Below are 23,970 nucleotides of genomic sequence, written 5' to 3'. Positions count from 1 at the left end.
CCTCTTCTGGCCTGTCTTGTGGGTCTCAATTGGACGTGTGCCGGATGAATTACCGACGCGACGCAAAGACGAGGGGATAAACATCATGGCTCTCATCTAAATAAATATGTAGTACATTACTCCCTCTCTTTCCCCGTCAACTGTCAGAGAGAAGTGGTTTTTTTTTCGATTTAATTTGCTTTTACATCTTCTCATTTGTATGTTTAAAGTTGTCATAAATTTCGCGTAAATATTAAGACATTACAATCCAATAATAAACTAAATCGAAAATATTTATTATTATCGGATGCATAATCTGATACGAAAAATGTTTTAAATATATTTTGCAAATAAAGCCACTTTTTTGAGACATAATTAGTTATTTTACTTTTTTTTTTTATATAAAATCATTTACTTTAAACGATATGCTAAAGTTTTAATATTTGTGTTTTAATAATGCAATAAATACTGGTATGTAGCTGATTTAATTTGAATTTTGAATCCAAATGTGCAATGAAAATCTTATTGAATTTATCTAAAGGTTATTACTTGTTCTGAGATAATAAGACTTTAATGTTTATTAGGCATTCTTAATGATTATTAGGCATTCGTTATCGCGAAGTATTCTTTGCAGAGAATATAGCCTTCGAAGAATATATTTCAATAAACATACATGCCAGTTAAAAAGCTCTGTCAATATTTTATTGTGTTTTTTAATACGACAGAGAAATATTATTTTCTCACGCATTAAATATTCAGATAGTCGGTCTCAGGCTGGCGGAAGAATACGACGGCAAATTTCTTTGAAGATCCACCGAAAGCCAAAGACTTTAACTCCTCCCCCAAGGCGCTAGACCGCATGATTGCCGTAATTTTGACTCATTACAATTACGCTAATGCCCAGCTATCAATTAGCGGAGGCTAAAGAGGTTCGCATTAAATATAATAGATAATATCGTCGTCGTTGCGAATCGTTCGTTCGTTCATTCGTTTGTTATGCCTGGGGTCAGTGCGGGAATGAACGATGATAGTAGCGATGATGATTGCTATGAATTAAGTTTCCACGGTAAATCTTAATAACTAAATTATATATGTTTACAAGTAGCAGATGTTCTATTTTACAGGAAAACCAGAAAAATATTTTTTGAATATCTGACTCATTAGCTTAAAGAGAAAGATACATATATCTTTTCCTTTAAACTATATATATAACTATATATATATATATATATATATATGTGTGTGTGTGTGTGTGTGTGTGTGTGTGTGTGTGTGTGTGTGTGTGTGTGTGTGTGTGTGTGTGTGTGTGCATGTGTATTTATTATTTTTATTTGGTACATTAAATAAATTAATGTAACATATATAATTGATCGTATATATTAACTGTTAATTGCATTATATTTAGCTACAATTAATTTGAATAAAATTAATATTATCATATGCCGGATATGATATACAATTTTTATTTAAAAAATAAATTATTTAAATAAATTATATAATAAATAAAGATTATAAAGAAACAAGAAATAATTTTTGTATTCGCAAACTAATTAAATTGATATTCAATGTTGAAACGTAAATAACGAAATTCTACGCTGCACAAGCCATTAATTTTCAGTACGTATGAATGACGGGCGAGTATCAGAAGATGTTCTTTTTACCACAGTTGGAAGATAAACGGAGAGAGGGTTCAACGTTTCAAAGCACGTGCTATAATTCCATTCGGGCGAAGATCTCGCCGAGTGTAGCGGCATGTGCGGGGATGAACTTGATTTTCCTTGACTTGCCCGCCTCTTTTTGTGCTTTTGCATGTGTGCGATCGTGCATCCTTAAGTTTTATCTTCCAGCATCCGTATAGGTTTTTGTGTTTACCGCGTTGTGTCATGTGTTATAAATATACAAAATTGAATATTTTTTTTTTTTTCGAAAACGCGCGAGTTTTCTCGGTCTTATCGTAGTTAATGAATTTATCGTCATTTTAGATGGATGTCATATTCAATCATTTATTCGTATAAATGCCTTAGATGACGTTAATTCAGGTACTAAACGTTATTTCTTTGCGTTCTATCATCGACTCATATTTTGATGATTTATAGCTTCGCGTATGTGACGCAATACCCTCTCTTGAACCCATAAGTGCACGTTTAAACGATAAATCTTGGCAGTCAGGGTAGAAGGCCCTTTTCAGGTCTCCAGGTACGGTGCAGATTCGTGTCACTTGCTTATCGATACCTTCTCAAATATATTCTGTCCAATGATATTAAATTTATGGAATATACAAAATTTACAATTACATTTTTAATCTTGTACATTTTTAACCTTCTAACTCTTGTATCTAACTAAAAGAAAAGAAATTAAATAATCACCAATAAAGTTAAGTAAAAAATTATTTAAATCTCTTCGTAATATCTTATGTTTTGCTTAATATATCTAAACATATTATAATTTGTAAGATATTTCGTATCACAAAATATAAATTTTATAATTAGTCTATCTGTGTAATTGCTAATTAGCGTCAATGCGGCATTCCATAATACTGGCGATAAATCTGTGGCTTACAACTGGAGTATAAGTCAAATATAACAGTATTATATATCACTGAAACATTAATCAATAAACTGTAAATTTGCTTTGCAGCCTACGTAATAATAACAAGTTTTTATTAATTTTATCACAATTATTTTTCATATAAATTTAGTTCTATACATAAATATATGTCCATTTGTCTTCATGTGTATATAATGTATACACAAAATACATAAATATTTCCTTACGTAATTTCCTTACGTAATTTCATTCAAAGAAAAAACGTACGGTATCAATCGCACGACATATTTTTCGTCTGGCATTCGATGATGCCGCGATTTGACTTCAAGCATCCTGTGTAGGTAGGTATAGATTTTGCCGGGCAAGATTTCCAGTCAGCTCGAAGTCAGGATTGACGTCAGTTGGAGCGATTTATCAGAATAATGCACACGCCATTACCCTCGTGTCCCCACCTTAACCGAGATCTTGATTTCGCGCGAAGTTCCATGTAAGGCTACGGTTTTCTTTACTTACTCCTTCGTAACTTTCAATCTACGAGCTGCAATATTATTGCAGATCGTCTCTCGCGACAAAATGTAAAAAATGCGTCTCACATATTTAGGTGGTTTTGCCGAGATTCGTTGAATAATGTCGGTGTTGTAGTTAAAAGATTAAGATGGTAATGGAAAAGACGCAGCTACTGAGATTTATGATATTTTATTCTTCTGAAATAATTAATTGGAAATATTTACAGATATATGTCGGCTTTGCATTTTTTCATTTTTAATCTATCTCTAATCTTTTAATTCATATTCTATCTAAATCTTTCAATTGATTTTCTCATAATTACTTAATCACAATTATATAATCTACAATTATATAATTACTTTAACTATTATTAATTTAGTTTAAAAAAAATACACGGTTTGTTAATTTTATATTATAATTACTACATGTTAAAATTTTTTCCAGTCCGTACCGAATTACATTATGTGCATACGTGTTAAAATCCGAACGCTCAAGAGCAGTCAAACGAATGGGAATGTTGTCATGGACACAGTTACCGTGTATTTGTTTGGTCGTTTCGTCGACCGGATCATATTAATCTACTGCTAATGAGCAGTCTTGATCAGAAGTGGAGATGCATAGGTTTTATCTCCGAGATACAGAAAACGCCCTCATTATAAAGTCGGATGTACCTCGTGGTTAGCTTAATATTTAACGCGTCTCGTCGAATCACTTCATCACTAGATATTTTTTTAATCCGAAGAAAGAGAGATCCCGTTTATAAAGTTGTTCCTGTTTATAAACTTGAAAAGTAGTTCTCCACCAAAAGTAGTTTCTCTGCCGATTGCAAATAATTTAATAGAATTTGTTGTTTCACTTCAATTAATTTCAATTATTTCAATTAAGACAGAAATATAAACAATTTGCTTTATTATTTTAAGTTTCGATTATTTGTAATAATATATAACTTGAAAGATTCAGTTTAGAACTATATAGTATTTTAGACTTGGACAATTTTAAATACTATATAATTTTATATTAAATCTCTATTTGCATATGCGCTGATCATATCTTGTAACTGCGAAATCTATTTCAATAAAAGTGATAAAAATATGTTTGCTGAAAGATATGTTGTTTCTTTATATCGCTCTTTATGTTATTTTACGAAAAGAACAGCACATATTTTTTGTTGACTGGACGAGTTGCAATTATAGCGATTGATCTCGTTGGATTACAGAATAATTAGTTAATCACTCAGCGGTCGGTTGTTTTATTTAGATGTATGGGAGAACCCACATTAAGATCCAGCGTCTAACAAGCGATTTCATGGCCGATCCGAACTGGCTGAATCTTACCCTGGTCCCCATCCTTTCCTCTTTTGCACGCTTCTTCGTCTCTGTGGGACTTTTACACGTGCCGTACCATTAATCGTTCGATTAAGTCGCCTGATAACTCCCTCTCGAGCTCAAATCTTGTTCGCGTACCACCAGCCGGCGCCATAACTCCCTAGCTGTAAGCCGAGTTACGGCTTTAGAGAAACTGTATAGAGGAACAGCCCGTTGTGTTGTTGTAGGAACTACGACCGCCTACCTGGAACATCCAAGCCGCTTTTTCACACAGCGATTTTTTTTTTACCCCTGCAACGCATGTGTCGCAAAATTATTCTCGAGCTAAAGCACGGAGACAACATTCTAATAACATAAGAATATACTCTACAAGATTTAAAAGAAAAAGGCGTATTGTTGCTCTAAACGCAAATGTTTATTAAGATTTTTGAACATAAACATATGCAGCTAATACAGTTCTACGAGAATTTGAAAAGAACGCGCGACTCCTTCTCTTCTAGTGTATATTCATTATCCGTAGCGTGCACTCCACTGATAGTAGATATAATCTCTCTCAAAGGGTTAATTGTGCATATTCGTTCAAGATACATGAAAGAAAGAAGAACGAAAAGAATTTTAGATAAATATAAAAGCAAAGTGAAACTTAAATGTATATTTTTCTAAAAGTTGATGATTCATTATTCTATGAATTGCAGTAGGTACTTGTTATAAATGAGATAAGTGTTGCGTTTCCGATAGCTGCGTTTAACATTAAGCAAATCTGAAAACGAATATCGCCGGTTGAAAATAGTCTTTCGGAACGGAAGCAACAAATAATCGGTCGGAGGTGTGGATGTAAACTGTGCGCGACGCGTTCGTCATACAGGGGGAGAAAGAAATAGCAGAAGGAAGAGGACGAGAATGGATGGCAAGTGAAGATCGGAAGAGACAGGAAGAGATGGAAATATTCTTAGGAGAGTGTATACGTGGACGCGCCTCATATAATCCCGACGATGCCTCTCCAGTCTTCTCTCCGCCTTGAATATCATCCTTGATCTGCGTCGAGGAGTCATTTTCATGCCTACGAATGCCTGTCATTGCACGTGATTTTCATAAACATAAAACAAATTTCGTAAACTCAGAAAGTTTCTTTTCTACATTGGACAGATTTATAAATATAAATCATTGATATTTATGAGAATTTTAACTTTCTCGAATAAAATATACTTGACATTTTCAATGAATAAAATATACTTGACATATAACCAAATTAAAATTTTAATAATGAATAATGTAATATATTTTTTTTATGTTGTAATTTATGCTCATATAAAAAGATATTGTTCTTATTTATATTTATAATTTATTTTTTTTAAATTATTTAAGAAAAAAGAAAAAAATATTAACAAATTTTGTAGCTTTTTAAACAAAGAAAGTTATAAAGAAACATTTTTGTCTATCTATGTACAGTTATAATCACATGTTCGAATTTGCTATCCAAAGCAAACGTAGCGATGTCCGTATGTCGGACATCGCTACGATTTATTGCGTTGACACGTGTCTCTGTCGCATTTCATTCCTTCGTGGTTCCTCTCTCTTAAAGCGATTAAAATATATTTTTGAGACTAAAAGTTTAGTTTAATTTTTCAAATTTTCATGAATATTTTTCATATAATACATATTTATATTACAAGAGAGAATATATAGAAAATATTAATTTATTTTTTTGTCGAAAAAAAAGTTATTTTACAATCTAAACATTCATTGTTTTATGATCTCTTTTTACACATATTTTATACGTATTTGGTAATATTTTATACATACATTATCGTTTTACTTGATTTACATTAAACTTTATAAATCTTCTGATAAATTCGCAATCTCAGCAAAAAAACGTTATTCATACTTAATATAAACCTTATGAAATATCCTGCATAAAAAAGAATATAACTTTCCATTAATGTTCTATTGGCAACGGACAGAAAAGGTACAAAAAGATAAACGTCTAACAACGAGAGTTGAGTAATGGATTATATTCCTTCCTGATCGTGGGTATTAAAAAATGGTAAATGCTCTTAATGACGACATTAATAATTGTATTCACCAAACCGCCAGTATTGACCTGAAGACACCCATACGTGGCACGCCCGTAGAATACCCTTGTAACGATCTGGTTCACATTCATCTGGGCGGAGAGATCATTTGTGAATGAGCGAACATTCAATGGCCGCACTTTTGATCTCAGCGTTATTAATTATCCGCAAGTAGCTGTGAACGTTTCTTCCGATCTCTTCCTGCCCACCTGAATTTCGTAAATCATCTAAACCCCTGATTTGACGGGTTCATTGGCATCAACCGATTTTGTAGAGTACATTAGTCCAGTATTTATATATATATGTCCAGTATATATATATATATGTGTGTGTGTGTGTGTGTGTGTGTGTGTGTGTGTGTGTGTGTGTGTGTGTGTGTGTGTGTGTGTGTGTGTGTGTGTGTGTGTGTGTGTGTGTGTGTGTGTGTGTGTGTGTGTGCATACATACACATACTTTAAACGTCTAGGTAAACTTAATATTTAGGTATAACATGTGAATTTTTATACGAATATATTTTTTTAATTTTTTTATTATTAAAATAACTTGTACGCAACATCGACTAGCGGATGTAGACATCCTAAAGATTCCAGTTTGTTCCCCGATCATCGAATCGCACTAGATCATCGGCTTGAGATCGCTTAAGGCGGTCAGAAATCATTCGGTGACCCTTATCGCCTTATTAGAGGATGCACTCCCCATACTTTATACAATGGCTTATCTCTCGTACATGCGCGCCTTTATCTCGATCCGGTATCAATACGTTCCTTCGGACGCATGCCCTTCGGACCGGGTATACTTAACACAAACCGTCATTACTTAACGGGGAGTAATAAAGTTGTATTACCAATTAGCCATCGTACAAGCACGCGCATGAACAGCTCGCGCCGATAGTTGGTAGCTTATCGTAGTTGCAATCGTTTACTGCCTCGTTTCGATCTCGCGAGGAGGATAAAATCGCTGATCCGAACGGGTAATCATTGTTATCTTGCGAATGCAGCACTTGTTTCGAACGCAAGTATAGACCGTCACGATCGGCAGGTGAATGTAAATCGCGAACTTAGTCACCGTGAATATTAAATGGAAACCAATTTCCTCATTGCACAATGATGCGCAATAATTGTACAGTGTCTAAAGATGCTCGGTAAAAATCCACTCATCGTGCCGCTCAGTCGCAGCCCGAAAAAAAGAATGCGGAAGTACGTAGGGCACGGGACGAAGGGACCAGGTCTCGACTTGTAGTTTGGCAGAGCGATTTTTATTCACAACGGGTGGCGGTAACTGAGCAGCCGCAGGGGGTGACGAAGGGGGCGCGAGATGGAAAGACAAACAAATGGATAAGTGTGAGTGTGTCCAGGAACGTAATTAATGGGTAGTTTGGCGGTCGGCTGGACAGCTGTCCTCTTTTTTCTATGGCGACGGACGGAATCGTATAGCCGACGGAACGTCGCAGCAACCGAAAAGTGGAGAACGAGAAAGAGAAACGCGGAAACCTCCTCACCAGTCCAACTTAGACACGGCTCCAGACATAGCGGAAGGAACAAGATGGATTACCTGACACTACCGGACAAGATCAATTGAATTTCTATTTGGACGTAACCGAGCCCTCCTCTAGGTACCTCTTCCCCATCTTCTTCTCTTACGAATCCTCTCCGCACGAACGTTAACGTCTAATTCTTCTTCAAACTAGATACTACGACAATCTTTCTCGGTATCTTTTTCACGATGGCAAAAATCGTATTTGGTACTGATCTTGAATAAAAAAAAAATCCATCCTCGCATCGAACCTTTTGTTTAAAGGATATTTATTTTTTATGTAGATATAAATATAAGAAGTAAATATAAATAAACATTTCCTTGACAGTTATTAAATACGTCGGTTATATAATCGTTATTGCGTACAACACAATAACATAATAACTCTTTCAAGTTTTGCACAATACGTAGGCAACAAATAATATTGTGTCTATAATCAGCGTGTATTAAAGTTCTATTTAATATAACTTGTATTATATTTAAAATAAATTATAAACAACTTTTATTAACAAGTTTTCAAGTGATAGTGAACTTGATAACTTCCGCGATGGTCCTCTTAATTTTTTACACACGTAGTAACAACACAGAGTCACGCATCCTTCTTTTGCTGTCTCTGAGTAATAATAAATGACTTTGGTTGGAACTGTCTAATTACCTTCATGGACACCGCACAGATGTACGATGCAAGTACTGATAATCATGTAACTTTTTTGTTACTGGTTTTACTACGTCGGTTGAATTTAGCGTTCAGTTAATTAATAAAGAAAAATTGAAAAAATGTTGTTCAAATTAGCCAAGAGTAAGACACCTGGAATTTTTTTGTGGTTACAAATTCATTGTTTTCTCTTCAATTTTTTTGTCCTTTTTAAAATATTTTTTGATATTTAATATATTATTTGGTATTTAATATATTAATATTTAGTAATTTGTAGGAATATTTTTATGATAACAAATAATGCTTATTTATATTTTGTTTGTTCTTTTTTAATTAATTATATAAATAAAATGATACATTCTTTGTAGATCAATTTGACTTTTGAAGATATAAGCACAGAACTATTTCCATTATTTTCGCTACGTATACACACACACACACACACACACACACACACACACACACACACACACACACACACACACACACACACACACACACACACACACACACACACACACACACACACACACAGAGTACGTACTACACATACGTACGTACTACAATATTAAAAACTTAAAATGATTATAAAATGACTATAGACGTACAAAGATAATAGTACATACATATATAGATCTGGGCGTACGGTCCTAACATAACATAGTAATACGACATTAACGCATCGTCTGAATTTATAATCGTGCCATATTCGTCTATATGCGTCATTCGATCAAATGTCGTGTCATTGGTAATATATCGCGCGCAACAAATGTAAGTGTTTTTGCAGTCAATAACCGATTATAATTATCGCGCGTTCGCTGACCAATGCCGTTTATTGTCTTGCAAAACTATTTTTCTCGACAACATGTACAACTACAAATAATCGTGTAATTATATCTAATAACCGCGATGAAGAAGCGTAATGAACGGCGAGTAACGTCGGTCGTCACAGGCGACTGGCTGGTGTCAATCGGTTGTAATCTAGAACGTAAATGTAAATATCGAATATAACGCGTATGCATATTGATATAACGATACACAAATACATGAATTAGGGTGTTAATGAGCAAAACTCGGTGATGATAACTCGCTAAATGCCGGTACCGTTCGCGCAAACCACTTATTCCTACCCTCAGGAACTTACATCTGCATTTCGTACGAATGCATATCGCGGTGTCTGTATGGCAATGCCACGACTTCGGCCAACAAACCGAAGCAATGCATCGTTAGCCCGACTGGCTGGCAGATAAATGACGTGGTCGCCTCACATCTGACGTGAATGAAGCCACGATGGCTTACCGGCGTATACCTACATACGTATTTACGCGCGCGTGTGCGAGCCTATAGTCGGTGTGCCCGTACAACCTACGCCATTCCACCCGATGATCGCAATAACTACCTAATGGTACATTGAACGCCATCGTCTAGCCGTCGTGCAGCCTCGACTTTCCACACGCAGATTTCGTTTAGATCAATTAAACGTTTTGTCGATCCCGCAGCATTTTAGCGCGAAGTGACCGCGCGACGTCCGCGCGACCGTTTGGTCGGTCCCTGTTAACAAGCGTTGATGCACAGGTATAGCGAGCTATGTAATGATAATTGCAAACGCGTAGCATAGATAAGCAGGTTTAATAGAATGTTTCATCAACCTTGAAGTACTAACTCACTGGCGATCTAGATCCAGTTGATCTCGTGTGCGCATGCCAAAATGACTTTATTTAACGAGAATGGATTTCATCGGAAAAATATCGATCAGTAATCACTATTATTCTTCAGAGATCATATCCGGTCGTCGAAACGTATGATTTATGTAATGGTTTTCCCAACGCGCTTACATCACGGATTCCCGCGAGCGTTATTTTTGCATTCATTTACGCTGCAGCTTTCCTTTATCGATAGTTGTCTTATAAAAAAATCTTAAAAATTGTATAAACAGATAAATAAAATTTTATAAACAATATAAGATAAAAATAAAAATAAATCTATACCAATTTTTACATATACTTTTTGCATAATACATTTTACATATAATATACATTTTACATATTTTACATATAATTTTTGCATAATTTTCTGATATGATATTTTTTTGCCAATTATTCTCATAGATTTTTTGTTGTAAAAAACTAATTTTATTTTACTTGATAACCGGTATATTTATATTTATTGTACTCAATGATATAAGGTCTTGCATAAGGTTATGAAATCATTAGCGGTCAAATTAAGTGTCGTAATTAGATTATTATCAGTATCTTAATCGTGTGAAATTATTTTTCGACAGTCAGATGGCAGTTTCTTGAATGCATGAAGTATTTAACGTGCGTGCAAAATTTGGGAGTGGCCGTTACACACGATACGCAGCTTACAAGAGAGGGTGGAAGTTGTCTTCCCTAGCAGCAGAAGAATCCACTGGTTTCCGGTACACGCAAAAGTCTCATTAACTTTCGCCATCCGATATCCCGTTTTAAAATGGAGCTACTGTTCATCTACCAGTAAGAAACGGTAACCAACTAAGGAAAATATTCATACGTAATAAAGATTAATGCTGACCGCATCCGAAAAGCAAGTTTAATATTTTGCAAGTATTCATAGATTAATGGCTGATATCGCAGATAAGTCATTTTAATTCAAGATCTGTTGTATCATTTATAATTGATTGCATACCAAAACCCGGTTTTATCTTTCAGTTTGTGACATATAATCTAATTCATGGGTTTATCTTCGATATAAATTACCGATTAAAATTATGCTAATGTACATATAATGAGTTAACGTCACGTATACACCAATGATCGAGCGTGTGCCGCTTTAATTTACAACGTTATGACGGAACATCCTACGCACGCCGCGATGAGAAACGTCGACGATTCCACGGCGGATGAGCAGCTAGCGAAGCATCGTGACGTCGGTGGACTATCATCGTATCAATGCGGCGGAGATTGACAGTCCTGGCCGTGATAAATGATATTTCCAACGTCCTACTCCCCTCCCCCCCCTCCCCCGCTCTTCTTCCTCCCTCGTACCACTGCGGATCCATCCCCGCTGAGTTCGGCTCGGCACGAGGGTGCCCCGACCGAGCAGACTGAGTAGTGAGGAGGGAAGATATTCGCGGCGAGAAGTAAACACGTTACGCAAACAAATGCTGGATCGATAATATCCCCCCCTATCCCCTTTGTAAGTATATTCTATACGTAAGATTTTTGAAAAATATATCTAACATGTGAATATTTCTTTATTGAAAAATCTCGCGGCTTTTAATTAATTTATTGGATTTTCCAAAATTTTTCAATATAAAAAAACCTTGGGATATTAAACAACAAATGCGATACAGTGTATAATTAATTTGAAAAATTAAATGCTCTTAATTTGTCAATACTTGATGGATACATGACTTTTCGATTTTTATAATATGGATTATAATTAGGCCAAAATTTTTTTTTTCTTTTCTGTGAATATGTATACAATGATACTTGAAATCTTTATGTGTTTAAACATAAAGCTATTTTTGAAATGTTAATGTAAATATATTATAATGAAGAAAAATTCGTCACTTTATAAAAAGTTCTTACATCAAAATAAAAGTCAAAACTATAAAATATAAAAGCTATATAACTTCACAATTTATTTATATGTATGGTTCTGAATTTTATTTTATATAATCATTTTGATTTTTTAATAATATCATTAAGTATGTCGTGAAACGATGAATTTTACGAAGTTTTGCGATTTATATATTATTAACATAACAGTATACATTTTTTGTCAAAATGCTTGGTATATTTTTGACGTAATAATTAATCAGGTATTCTACCGGAAATAAGGAAAAACTACATATGAATAGGTCACGGAAAAATACAATGCCACATTTCTTTCTATATTTCAGCATCTTTTACGTAAGGTTACGAAGGCCGACAAAAGATGAACAATTGACCGAAAGTTTTACTACTCCGCCCGGAAAGGCACGTTCTTGCACAGCATGTTTCAGCACGTCTCAGCATGCTGCAAGGCCTTCAAGCTTTGATAGTTATTCATAGAAACAAGATTAGTAGACTCAAAATAACGTAGTCAGACTAACACATTGTCAAAGATTTGTAATCGATAATATGAAAATATTAAAATGTTATGCAAATTATTTAATTCTATTAACATTTTTAAAACAAGTATATATTTAAATTTTATGAAATAATCATGATAACAAAACTTTTTTAATAAATTGTCGCTTTTATATTGTATATAAAAACATGTATATACTATACAATTTGTCGCAGAATGGCATACCGCAAACGGAGTATAAATCAATCGTGCAATAATAGATACCGTCTGGCTTGATCTCGATACTCCCAATTTTCCCAAATGGCTACAAATGTCTCTTTCTCTCTCTCGTTTTTGCGAAAATTCCTTATTTCGTTGTTCACATGGCGGAGGATTGGATAGGGACGTGAGCACATATGTCACTCTATGAGACGTCATTCTACCAATATAGATTTATACAATCTACTATATTTACTAACAATTAATTCAAATATGTTTCATACATTCGGTATAATTTCATATTTTGTATGGTTTTGTATGGATTTAATTTTTATACGCAATATTTTTAAGCATTTATTATAGTATAGTCGTTTCAAAAATTAAAATTGAATTATTGAAAATTATATAATTTATTGTTATATTTCTATACATTTCTGTTTTGTATTGTTATTACTTATCATTTATTAATTAAATATTTATTTTTAAAATAATGAATGTCGCGACATATTACTTCAGCAATATAATTTAAATCGGACACTGTTATATAAATTTTTGTTTAGTTACGGAAATAATATAATTCAAATTGAACACTGTTACATAAATTTCACTTTTCTTTTTTCTTCCTTATTCTTTTTAAAATATTATAGAGAATTGAGAATTTATTGCCGTGGCTAAATTGTAAAAGTTTTTATTTTTTCTACCTTTCGTCTTTGTTTATGTGAAAAAGTTACAATGTTATTTTGGACAATAGACAGGTCATAGTAAATTTCTTAAAAGCATCTGGTGAAAGTTGAAGTATGCGTGAAATAGATCGTTCAATAGATATCTTGAGCTTTTCGAAAGAAAACGGTACATGGATTTCAAAAGATCCCAAAAGATATCATCCGTCGTGATACAAAATTGTGGAGATAAAAAATATGTAATAAAATTATTTTGTTTGCAATATTTCAAATTAGATTTTTAGATGATTTTGCCATATACATATGTATATGGCAAAATCAAGTAAATGTTATTTTATAATAATAAGATAAATTTAAGACATAGCAAAATAAATAAAATTTCTAAAATATATAAAATTAATAGTACTTTCATAAACAGAGTGTTAAACAAGAAATTGCAATTGAGTAAACATATTTTAACAAAATTAAATTAAATTAAATTAAATATTAATGTACGATATATATATGTACAAATATACATATACGTATACCACTCTATTTCAATTTTTATAAAGTGAATGGGATTTCTTGCGTATAATATATTATACATTGACAATATCGATGCAAGCCAGCGAAAATAAAGTCGGTAGCCAAAATCATTAACGAAATGCTCCCAACTCCGGAACCCTCGGCCCTTCCCACAAGTATCGCCCGTCGAGAATTATTATTTATTGCTATCGTCTCCCAGTCGGCTAACACAGAATGCATTTCACGTCCACACGCGTGAGAGCGCGGAGACATTCTTCTAGCATCGTTTGATTCACCGTGTACACCTAAATTTAACTGCATACGTGTGATGTGTATGATATGTGCACGCGTGTCCATTTGGATCGGCCGTTTAGAATCCCCAACCGTAGGATTGGTCACTATTTCAAACTCATCCATCAATCATTTTTTTCGACCGTGTTTTACTATTTATACTTTGTCCGCAAGGTCGTTTATTATCTTCCGTTAAGGATAATTGTTTTCTTTTAACCCTCTAACCCTATCGTTGACGCCTTGTCATCATCATGTTTAATTAATATGTCTTATTTAAGCATCCTGACGTTCTCGTTGCTTTGTAATTTGCAATGAACGCTCGGTTACTCGACAGAATTCTCTATGTGAATATGTTTGTAAATTAGAAGACTATTGTAAAAAAACTATTTATTTTTATTATGCGTTTTTATTTATTTTAATAATAGATTTAATAATAGATTTAATAAAAATATAAGAAATAAAAATTAAATAAATTTTACACATAATTTTGCGTATAAAGAAATTTATGCTAATAATCACTAATTTTAAAAAGAGATATATATATATATATTTATACAACTTTTAAATTAATATAAATTTTTATTATTTTTTCGTTACATATTTATTGCATTTTATATTATTTTAATCTTTTGTCAAACTTATATTCAATTTATAATAGTAGTTGAAAGTATTCATTACTTGCGTAGTTAAAATTGCAATTATTTTATTTACTTTACAAATAAATATTTTAAAATAAAAATTAGCCGATTCCACTGGAAATTGTTACTGGAGTAACGATTCTGTAGCAAAGATGTTCAATGCGTGCACATGGTAGCGCGTATTGTGTCAGGTCGGGTTGGAAGGGAGAGGCAGCATGGGGTTTTGTGTCAATAGCGTTAATAGTGGGAGGGGACTGCGGCATGAAGCAAAGCAGATCAAAAATCGAATATATTCGGGGGTGGTCTTAGTAGTGAATGAGAGAGCAGCTGACAAAGACAGAGCCCCCCTGCGATACCTCGATTTGGCAAGAGACGCCTATGGAAACTTTGCTAAGGGTAACATATCCCCTTCCATGTCTCCATAGATGTGGTCCTATGGTCACGTACCATACCGGTGAAAGCTCTGCCAGAGTTTTCGGTAGAAGCGTAAAACCTCTCTCCCCTTCCCTTTATACCAATAGACACCCCAGAAGAATAGTTCAAAAGTACACCGGACCTCAGCAGTTACATTTAACTAGCCATAGTGTATACTTCGATTTCGAAACGAAAAATAGTTGAACGAAATAGTGAACTTACAGCTTGTGTTAAAAATATTTTATTTCTTATATAATTACAAAAATGTGACAATTTAATATATATAAATTCATGTATAATTATTTATTTAATTATGCGATTGAAAATGAGCAACTGTCATTAAATTGTGATACTTGATATGAGTATACGTGATGTGCATTTATTTATAATAGAATAATAATGGATATGAGTTCAAACAGCTATCAGAGTGATTATCAGAATTTTAATCCGAACTACAGAAAGGATGTACTCTGTCAATCATTACAACAATCGTTTTATGAAACCTGCAATGAGTCTGAATCTTTATTGAAGAATACTTTATTGCTTGGCAAAGATGCAGTTGTTACGTCAAGTTATTACGAAAATTCATACGCGAACATGAATTTATCTTCTTATCAAACCACATCAAATGATCAAATTGTTTCGTATAATCAACAAAGCTCTCCTACTTCAAATTCTGTATCTTCTACATCCTCCTCTGAAGCCTCGGAACAATTCTCAACTTGGCAACAATTTAGCGATTTACAAGGACATCTCTCTCAACAACCGAATATATATAATCAATGTAACCAAAGTTATTCGAAAAACGCTGTGCAATTATGTGATTATACTTCATGTGTTCCTGGACCGTCCACTATTTCAATGCAATGTGAACAGATCAAACCAAAACTTGAAACAGTTTCTAATGTTCAACAAGAATTGCAGAAATACAATTATAATAGAAGCAATGATAACATCAGGCAAAAGAGACTCGATACATCTTACAAATATAAGGAGACACAAAAACGCACTTATTACAACACCGCACATTATCAATGGATGCATAAAAGAACTAATGGTGAATTATTTTATTATATAATATATACATGTAATGTTATAAATGTCGTTAATAAAGAAATAATCTTTATTTACTTTATTTTTTACAAATAACTTATAGATATTTTATATAAGTTTTCTCCTATTTCAATCATGTAATTTAGAATATTTACAAAAAATAAATAGTAAAATATAGCTTATATGTCAAAAATGTATGTAGCAGTAAAAGTATTAAAAGATTATTTTAATATATATGTGTGTGTGTGTGTGTGTGTGTGTGTGTGTGTGTGTGTGTGTGTGTGTGTGTGTATTAAAATAATATATATATATATGTGTGTGTGTGTGTGTGTGTGTGTGTGTGTGTGTGTGTGTGTGTGTGTATATATATTGCTTTAAGAATATTTTTTATTCTAGAAAAATGAAATAATTATTAATAATTTAGATATTCAGATAATCTTTTATTTAACAGATATTTTTAATATTATTAACGGGAGAAATAGAATTAACGGGATCGCTTGTGAGAATTTACATTGAATTTGAGAACTTGTATTGAATTTTTTTAATTGTTATAATAAATGAATTAAATAAATAAAATCCACATAAAATAAGCTTGAATTTATGAAATTCATTCTTAATAGAAATTGCTTATTAATATGGGAAAATTATTGATTGCAGCTAATCCAGGAAGTGTAACCGAACAAAAACGCACAAGACAAACTTATTCGCGTGAGCAAATCTTAGAACTGGAGAAAGAATATCATTATTGTAATAAATATATTACAAAATGCGGCCGTCACACGTTAGCTGATAAACTTAATTTGACTGAGCGTCAAATTAAAATTTGGTTTCAAAATCGACGAATGAAGGAAAAAAAGGAATTATCAAATAATCCATCTACAAATACGGGCATCTCAACAGTATCCAAACCACTAGCAATGACAGCCAACGTTCAAATGAAAATTCACGAAAGACAAGTATTAAATCCAATGCAAATGCAACAGCAATCAGTAGTGTCAAAACCTAATATGCAGGTGAAAATTCGCGAAAATCAAATATTAAATCTAGAGCAACAAATGCAGCCACAACAACAGCAACAACAAGTTTATGAAGGAAATCAGAATTATGTTACTAATCATTCAAATTTATGGTCTAACTCGAATAATTTTGTTGTTGAAGATAATAACAAAACAATGGTAAGACAGTCTCCATTCCCATTTTATTAATAATACAAATTATTTCCAAATATGTTTAAAAATATAATTTCTAATTAACATGTGTTTTCAATAAAAATATTCGATATTAAAACTCAATCCTAATTAAATAGCGCATGCTAAGTTACTTCCAAATACAGTTTTAGTTTTATTTATTAATTTTAATTAATAAATATAATATACTTTATTTATTAATTCTAATTAATACATAACATTTTTTATCAACTTTAAGAGATACAAATTAATAAAATGTTAACAGAATCTATCTAAAAATATGCTTATTTTAAACATTATTTTATACATACAGAGAAATAGTGTTAACATAAGACATATATTTTAACATAATAATTAGAATTGCAGCTATTATTTTCCAAACACTTCCTCTTTTTTAAAATACATTTTATATGATATAAATTACGGAATAAATTATTTTATTATTTTTTGAATATAGTAATGCCATTATTATATATAAAAGTATAAGTATTTACAAATTGAAAACGTAATGTTCATATATTGAAATTGACTTATAATAATAATTATGGTGCTATTCAACATTTTTCATTAAATAAAATTTTGATCATATAAATATCAGATATGAAATTTTAAAAGATATAAAATTCAGATATAAAATTTTTAAAAAGTTTTTTGTAAAATGAAAAAATTAAAGGCGTTTTAATTAGTCAATAGTCAATAGTTTTACATTAATATAAACCGAGTATTAATGTGACGCAATAATTTTAATTAGGCAATAGTTTAAATGTAAATATCATTATTAATCGGATTATATATTAATTTTACTTTATCGAAATATTTTTGTATGACGTATGCAATATTCAGAAATTTTATTTATCTGTCAAAATGCAAAGATATAAAATTAACGTGATTAGTTTATTTATTATATATTATTATTAAACCGGGACATATATAATCTAAATTTTATTGGATACAAAAATTGATTTTACTATTTTTTATAACACAATTTTTTATAATTTTTATAGCAAAAACTTTTTATTACAAAAAAATTTTTAATATTGAAAAATATTATAATAAATATTTTTAGATATTGTAACAATAATTTGTAATTATTTTACATAATATCAAATTTTATTGCGAACATTTGCATGTAATAGTGGCTTTATATCACATATGCAATATAACAAGTATTTGCGTTTAAAATCAATATAATTATATACTCAAGTCAGACTTACATTGATATTTTAAAGTTAACCGAGATAGTCTTAAGAAACGAACTTATAGCGAACTCAGGACAAAGTTGGTCCTTCACGCCAGTTTGTAAAGAGGGAATGCCGCCACGGCCGAGATCGGGGCTGCTGACCTTGCACTATGATTTATGGCCAAGCTAAACAACGAGTATCCTATAGCTCAGGTACACGAAAGCTTGTCCGTTCACATGGCATTTTCTTCTAAGCATTCTTTTCCTAATTTTGCATCTCGGCGGTAGATTTTTCCTATGAGTATTGCATACGTCATCCAAAAATATTTTGACGTATAAAGTAAAATTCATATCTAATCTGATTAATGATAGTATCGGCGTTTAGGCCTTTATCGTTTAATAGAATAGAATATTGATCTCATTTTCATTTACTTTTTTTTTATATTTTCATGATTTACAAATAATATCAAAATTTTATATTACTTTAAGTTCAAACACAAATGGTATATATAATTTTTTCTGTATTGTAAATAACATTATATGACGTAAAAATCTTGTATAAATAAATAAAAAAAAATATATATATATATTTATACATACAGAGAAACTGTACACAAATAATATATATATAAAAATTTATATATATAAAGTATTATACGTATATATATATATATATATATATATATATATATATATATATATTTATGTATTACTTGTATATTAATAATTTTTAATTTTGTTTATTTAAAAAATAGAAAACAAAATTAAAAATTACTATATTTCTATATTTCTATATTACTAAATTTCTATTTATTAATATTATAATTTTTATATTAATAGATATATGTGAGGTGTGTGTGTGTGTGTGTGTGTGTGTGTGTGTGTGTGTGTGTGTGTGTGTGTGTGTGTGTGTGTGTACAAAGTCTTCCATAACAAATTTTAAAACAATTTTATATGTAATTATATATATTAATTATAAAATATCTATACTTGTACATTAGAAATAGTGTTAATTTGAAGCCATTTGGCAAACATAGAACGTTAGAATTTAGGGGATGACCAAATAGAGTGGGGAGAACAGCTATGCAGCTGCGCCGTTCACACAAGATGGTTGAAAGAAGAAGCGTGCGTGAATGAGTATTCTTCTTTTAATCTTGTTTTTCAATATTTTAAGTGTTTTTCGCGCAAGAATCTTTTCTCTTAAATTTTCATGGTTTTGGAAAGTGGATAGAAAAATTGTGTAAGTGAACAGTGCTGACATAAAAGAGTCTACTATCAGTTTTATTGGCTTTATATAACTTGTATTAATAGTGGAATAGATTTTATAGTTGAATAATAAGAAAACATTCAATATTTGTCTTCCATTTATATGATATTGTAGAAATATTAATAAATTAATTTAATATAAATAAATTAATAAATTAAAGGATTATTTACACACACACACACACACACACACACACACACACACACACACATATATATGTATACAAAATATAAATTATAATTACATTAAATTATTAATTCAACACAATGCTTATATCTACTTTCTAAATACACAATTAAAAATATAATAAAACTTTGTTTTATTATAACAAATACACAATATCAACTTTACAGTACAATACAGAAAATTAAAAGAAAATAATAATTAAAATTATAATTATATAAAATTGTTAAAAATATACAAGTAACTTTATAATTGTAATATTGAGAATGTAAATGTATTATATATTGTACCAATATATTATATATTGTATCATTACGTTATGTATTTAACATTAAACATGTTAAATATTTTTTATTTTATATAACAAGATATTAACAAGAAGAATTAATTTTCTATTTATAAATAACATGTATTTATAAGTATATATATATATATATATATATATATATATGTGTGTGTGTGTGTGTGTGTGTGTGTGTGTGTGTGTGTATGTATGTATATTTGGATATGTATATATGTATGTATGTTTGTATGTATATATATATATGTATATATGTGTATATATGTATATATATATATATATATATGCACACACACACACACACATACGCGCGCGCGTATAAAGTAAATATATATATATATGTGTATGTATAAATATAAATATAAATGTTTAAACATGTACTTTATAAATAGATTTACACACACACACACACACACACACACACACACACGCACGCACGCATATACATATATATATATATATATATATATATATATGCGAAATAAATCTTTTTAAAATATCTTGAAGGTAAATTCTCGATTATAAACTATATATTTTGACAATTTTATATAATTATAGTTTACGTTCTTCGATTAACATATATAAAATACTTATTTATTATTATTTGTTAATTTATTTGTACTAACAAGGAGATGGCACGAATTGGAAAATCGGTTTTAACTCAAAAAATTTCTATAAGTAGCTCAAAGTGTCTTTATTAATTAAATATTAATTAGGTATATCAGTATCAGTACATATACTTTGTTTTTCTATAAAATGTTAATAAAATTATTCAAAATCAAATCACAATCTTATGAAAAATTTTTTGTGTACATTTTCGAAATTTTATTGTAACTATTGTAGTAATAGAGTGCGAGCGTAATTCAAATTTCACATGCAAATTTTTATTTCTACTAATTTTTAAATTAACTTCTTTTTTGCAACATTATTGTTTTGTGATTTGATTCTGAATAACTTTGTAAATTTTTTATAGAAAAACGAAGCGCTGTTACGCGCGACGTACTGTTTTACTTAATTAATAAGGATTTAAGCTACTTGTAAAAAGCTACTTTTTGAATTCAAAACTAATTGTCTAATTCATCTTGTAAATTAATATTTTTGTGATATAAATTCAAAAATTATCTTGAAAATATTTTTTTTCTTCATGGCCGGGTTATTAGAATTTAAAGGTTAATATAATAGAATTTAAAAATTCTTTTTAATGTTCTTTTAAACTCATAAATTAGCTGAAAAGATTTATTGTGTTATCTTTAACGAATTATCATACTCATATCGAATGAACAATTATTTTTGTTTAATTATTTACAGTTTAATCCAGAATTGTTAGATACAATTCCAATTCCAATTGTATCTGATATAACACTTATTAATTTGATACAGCTCTTCTTTATACATCACTTATTTTTAATCTTTAATGTTACTTGCTGCATGTATATAGTCGTGTATATTATACCCGCAATACAGATGCTGATTATATCGCAATTCAAAAGTACGTTACAATGTATTGAACATAAGCAAAATTGTATCAAAGTGTACATATACTTTGTAAAACTTAAAATTATATTATATTTTTTAACTAAATATTTAAAAGGATCAAAATTATGATCTAAAATAATCTCTTAACATATCCGATTATTATTCATTTTAATCTAAAATTAAATGACAAACCTATGTATGTTTAAATAAACAGTCAATAAACATGTATATGCGCAAATGTTGAGTGAGTTTTTCTTATAAATTTGAATATCACAATAAGTCTGCAGTTATTGCGTTAAGGCATGTTTTCAGGCAAACAAAAGTCTATAAAAGAAGAGATAGGTTATTCGCGAAATGGTCGAAGATTTAGGCGAAAACGGAAAAAGAGGGGGAAGAGGATGGAGCTGAGAAAGGTTTGTATGGCAATGTGTAGGTAAACCTACATTGCAGAACGCACCCCCCCAGGAGGGACGGCAGCAACGAGAGTGAACCCCGAGTTTGCAGGGGTTGGACAGAGAGGGCGAGGGTCGATATTGTGCTTGACAGATAGTTTCCCATAGCTCCGACAATCCATCATGGCCGGCACGCGGATACGTATTGGTTTTTGTGCAACGCGTCTTAGCTGTGAACCTCGAATTGAATATATTTTTTTCTCTGCCAATTCTCTTGCGTAAAATTTGTTTTTGCATGCTATACGGAATTTTAGCATAAAATAAATATACGTACATAACTAAATACTTTATGCTAAATTGATATACATATATGTACATACATCAATTTTAATTTAAAAAATAAATAAGTTTATTTTTACAAATTCTACAAAACAAATTGCATTAATTATGATTGCAAATTCACAATTTTTAATTGAAGTTTTCAGATATATTATCCAGATATTCGAGTACTTATATGTTCTTTGAAACTCGAATTATGAATTCAAATACAATACATACACACACACACACACACACACACACACACACACACACACACACACACACACACACACACACACACACACACACATATATATATATATTTAAATTTAAATACAAATACTAAATCTGTATCAAATATTTTTTTTCTTGATTAAATAAATATATAAATTACGAGTTATTGATTACCTAGATAACAGAATTATTTTCGCTAAATTTACAAAAGCATATAATGTATAAATATTATATACAATCATAATTAAATTATCTTTACATATGCTTTGTTTTACATATTTATTTCGATATTTAATATTAGTTTGCGTTTATTATATGTGTCCGTATGTGTATGTGTATGTGAAACTTTTTATCTCATATAAAGATCAAAGATATAATCTGTATTTCCATATTAGATCCATAACAAATTATTAATTCATAGCACGTATTGGCTCAAAATTATATGTAAACTAACTACGATACTTCATGAAATCTAATCTTAACTTGATAATTACAATTAATTTGATGTAATCTGTTAAATTCGTAATTGTCGAATGAATAATAACATTAATCATAGGGTTCTTCAACAGAAAAATCTTTCTCATAGAAACTTCAATAAACCCATGTGTCACGTTGATGGAAAATAACATAGTGATCATATCATTCAAATAGAATTATTATTAAAATTCTTACTGTTCAACTTATTATTTATTTATGATGTTATATCATCGATTTGCAATTGCTTAGAGGTTGAATATTTACAGATAATTCAAATTATTTTTCATATCCGATTGAAATCTAATTTCAATGAAAATAATTGCTATCACAGAATCATCGAACCGTTGACACTGAATGGATGATGGTGCAGGACAGATTATAGCGATGCAGAAAGAGAGATACAGAACGGGTGAATGGGTGCATAAACCATCTCGCGAATTACTGAGAGAAAGCATAACAGATACACGTGTCCTGGTGGCTCCGCTTTACGACACATGATT

General features: G+C 30.9%; 1 long non-coding RNA gene across 2 annotated transcripts in view; it reads left to right on the top strand.

The window, feature by feature from the left end:
* The window catches only part of LOC105428451 (uncharacterized), an 81,326-nt gene extending 68,398 nt beyond the window's left edge, over positions 1-12,928 (top strand). Inside the window, exons 5-7 of one of the 2 annotated variants that reach the window (XR_016139335.1) lie at positions 10,900-11,120; positions 11,306-11,792; positions 12,502-12,928. This is a non-coding gene — a long non-coding RNA (uncharacterized LOC105428451). Of the gene's footprint in view, positions 1-10,899; positions 11,793-12,501 lie in introns of both variants that reach the window. The other variant, XR_016139334.1, reaches the window with a different exon arrangement.
* The last annotated feature ends 11,042 nt before the right edge of the window (positions 12,929-23,970 follow it).

Source organism: Pogonomyrmex barbatus, unplaced genomic scaffold (genome assembly GCF_055798465.1).
Source record: "Pogonomyrmex barbatus isolate J1 unplaced genomic scaffold, ASM5579846v1 scaffold2, whole genome shotgun sequence".
Classification (NCBI taxonomy): domain Eukaryota; kingdom Metazoa; phylum Arthropoda; class Insecta; order Hymenoptera; family Formicidae; genus Pogonomyrmex; species Pogonomyrmex barbatus.
This window is presented reverse-complemented; position numbering and strand designations above follow the sequence as displayed.